Below are 3,911 nucleotides of genomic sequence, written 5' to 3' on the forward strand. Positions count from 1 at the left end.
CTGGGTCTCCCACGTGGGTGCAGGGGCCCAAGGACTTGGGCCATCCTCTGCTGCTTTCCCAGGCCATAGCAGAGAGCTGGATCGGAAATGGAGCAGCCAGGACTTGAACCGGTGCCCATATGGGATGCCAGCACTGCAGGCGGCGGCTTTACCCACTACGCCACAGCGCCAGCCCCAGCACAAAGCACTTTGAACAGTGCCTGAAACAGGATTGTGTTGGATAAAGAATCGCATCAGTGACACTTGCTATTATGCTTTTCAGTGTTGACAACGTCCCCAGCTGGACTCTGAGAGTTGCAGGTGCACCCTGGGTGTTGTGTCCTGGTCTATCAGGAAGTCATACACGGTTGCTTGATGAGCAGGGAAGAAGAGCTAGGGGCAGGGAGGGTGTGCAACAGACTCATACGGCCAGGTGTGGCGGCGGGCCTGGCCAGGGGTCCTGTTGTCTGCACATGGAAGAGAGGCTGACATTGGTGTAACACCTGCTAAGTCCGACTGAACTGGCTGATTTCATTGTACAGAGTGCTCCTCGCCCTGCGGCGCCTCTGTGGGCTTCATTAATTTCAGATTCTCCCTTGGTCCCAAAGAAAGGTCTTCCCAGAGCAAGGGCCCCACCCTTGTCAGAGCTGCTTTGAACACCCTGGGGGACACCCCGAGGAGTCCAGCTCCAAGGCTTCCTCCCCTTCCTGGCCCCTCCAGTTCCTGAGCAGACTTCCTTCCCAAAGCTCAGGCAAGCCAAGAAGACCACATGGAAGGCGCCAATTGGATGCACATTTAGGGCTCACTAGAGACTGGTTCTCTGGGGAACTGAACCCAGCCATTACACATTGACTTCTTGCCTCATTGATTTCTTTTTTAGGTGAGGAGCACTTTGCAATCCTTCTCAAATATGACTTAATTTCTTCTTTTTGATTCGACTTTATCTTGATTTTCCAGTAATTAAATAATTCTTGCTAACAACAATAGCTGCTATTTATTAATCAGCTAATGGACTAATTGGGCAAATTTCATGCATTATCTTTAATCCTTGTAGTAACTCAATTTCAATTTCTTTTTTAGATAAGGAGATGAAAGCTCAGAGAATTCAGTAATTGGCCCAGTATCAATGTGCTTTTTCTTTCTTTCCTTCTTGGTTTTTTTTTTTTTTTTTTTTTTTTTTTTTTTTTTGGCATTGCCTCAAGATGATTGAAATTTTTCTCCCCAGTTGAAATAAAAGAGAAAATGTTTGCATTTACCTTTGCCTTGATTTCTAAAGTGGGCTCTTGAAATCCTTTCAAGACTATAGGTGGGAAAAACCAAACATTTTGACTGGCAGGAGCCCAGATTTTGAAAAGAAAGTATCTGTTTGTGTGCTTGGCATGGCAGCAAAGTCCTCTCTGTGAATGGCTCAGAGTGGATGCACACAGACAAACGTGGGAAGGATGGCGAGTAGCAGAGAGTACGCAAACCCCACCCAGAGAGTGGCGCTGGGGATGGGAGGGGCAGGGTCCTGTGAGAGCTCAGCAGGGAGGCAGGGGCTGCCTTGGTGGGGGGGGCACTGCTGAGGCCTCACCCTGTTTGGAAAATTCTCCCCTGACTTAAATAAATGCACCCACTCCCCACCCCTCCCACTACAGCCTCCGTAAGGTTGAGCCTGGCCATTCAGATACAGTGGGGTGGGGGAGAAAAGCCCCCAGCATCAGCACCTGCAAGACAAGAGACCCAGCTCTGTGCTTCCCTTTCCCTCAGTGCAGTACCCTCTGGCTGGTATCCCCAGCCCGGTTGACTGGACTCTGGCCCCGGGCAGTGGGCGGGGGAGGGTTTGAGCTGTTCGGTAGTGTCATGCCATGGGAACCTTGGAAATCAACTCTTGCAGCAGAAAGGCTATGGCAGGGATGCGGGTAACGCCTGCCCGAGAGGGGATGTGTGTGGGCAGTGGCCAAGGCTGGAGAGAAGAGACACTAAGGGATAGGCATGATTGATGGATGTGGGCTGAGATCCCAATGCCTTTGGCAGGTGACCGCTCCGCCCTCACACCTCGCTGGGTGGCAGCCCAGTGCCTGTGCAGGTGCTGGGAAGAGCGTTCCTTCACCCGGGATGCAGGAGGCTTCTGCACCTGTCTGCCCCCTGCAAGAGAATGAGCTCCTTGAGGGCAAGTGCCGAGTCCCTGAGTCTCAGCAGCTGGCACACAGCCCGGGGCTCTGATGGAACAAAGACAAGCCTCAGTCACTTTAGGTTTCTTGTTACCCCTACCTTCTTTCAAGAGATCAGTTCCAGCTCCCACCCTGTAGTGCCCCCTGCCCCGCATTCTTCTCCAGGTTTGGAAGCCAGTGGGTCAAACCTGAAGGACTAGTATGGAGAAGGCCACCTCTGCCTACTGTCACCCACCCCTAGCCCCCCTAAGATATAAAAGGGCCCGGGGAACGGTGCTGTAGCACAGTGGGTTAAAGCCCCAGCCTGCAGCTGGGGGTGCCGGTTGGAGTCCCGGCTGCTCCACTTCTGATCCAGATCTCTGCTATGGCCTGGAAAAGCAGTAGAAGATGGCCCAAGTCCTAGGGTCCCTGTACCTGTGTGGGAGACCTAGAGGAAGTTCCTGGCTCCTAGCTTCGGATCAGAGCATCTCCAGCCATTTGGGGAGTGAACCAGTGGATGGAAGACCTCTCTCTCTCTCTGCCTCTCCTCTCTCTGTATAACTCTGACTTTCAAATAAATAAATACATCTTAAAAAAAAAAAGAATAACACTTGCCTCTGCTGTCTATGGGATCTGATCCCAAGAACATGGACTGGTTCAGAGACTATTCTATTCTCTCTCCATCATTTCAGTATGATTGTTGTGTCCCCAGAGCTGGTGCCTTCCGTGGGCTTCAATGGCAAGTGTGGTTTTGGGGTGCCGAGAGAGAGAGGATATGGAAGACCTCCTGAGTCCCATGCTCCAGTCCTGGATGCAGGCAGAGCCTGTGCGCTGGGCCTCTCGGACTGCCCCTGCCAATTTACATTCTACGATCTCTCTTTGCTTTGAGTTTTTCTGTTCTTCCCCTGCTTCTTCCACACTCACTGATCCTGCGGGTCCCCAGGAGAGCAGCATGCACTCCAGAGCAGGAGCCAGGGCTTGCATTAATTTCAGTGTCTTTGTATCTTGCAGTAAAATAGAAAAGCCTGCATCTGAAGTCCTGTGCATCCTAAGCTACAGCAGATAGATTTCCCCACCCCTCCCCCATCAGCTAATTTTTTAAGAAGACCCGCCACCCCCCGTGCTCAAGTGTCTGTGGTTAAGCCTGGGAATGTTGAGGGCGCAGGTTTGGGAATTGGATAGACACTGCCACCTGGTAGAGTGACCCTGGGCCAGTTCCTTTGAGATCCCCTCCCAAAGCTACTTCTCTAACTTGATTTGCATAACGACAAGCTGCAAACCTTCAGCACCTGCCTGCTGCAACCGCTCCTAGCAGGGACCTCGTAAACCTATCACGTTTCTGTAGTGGCAATTCCTGTTCCTAAGACACTCCTGCCCTCATTTGGCAGGTGGAACAGCCAGGAGCCTGCCTCAGGCTGTGTAATTTGCAAGTCTCTGGGGGTGCAGGGCCACAGCTGCCCTTTGCAGTCCAGTCTCTGTTGTGGCCTTGGACTTTCTTTATCTTGGTGTTTTCACAGTGATCTGGAAACATTTCCTGGTTCTGGCCTCCCACAGTCCTGACCTTCATCTCTTCCTTAAAATGGGTGGTGGTGGTGGTGGTGGTGGTGGTGGTGGGGAGATGGGCTTGGAATAGCTTGAGTTCCTGGACCTCATCTAACAGGCTCAAATCGCCCCCCCCCCCCGGGAGTTTTTGATAAGGAAATGGCCATACAGGCTAAGGAAGACCCCGGCTCACTTGCTGTGGGCTCCGGTACCAGCCAGGCAGCTGCTTAGGCCAGCTATCTCACGCTGATCACAAGC

The sequence above is a fragment of the Oryctolagus cuniculus genome, chromosome 1, assembly GCF_964237555.1.
Source record: "Oryctolagus cuniculus chromosome 1, mOryCun1.1, whole genome shotgun sequence".
In the NCBI taxonomy this organism is placed as follows: domain Eukaryota; kingdom Metazoa; phylum Chordata; class Mammalia; order Lagomorpha; family Leporidae; genus Oryctolagus; species Oryctolagus cuniculus.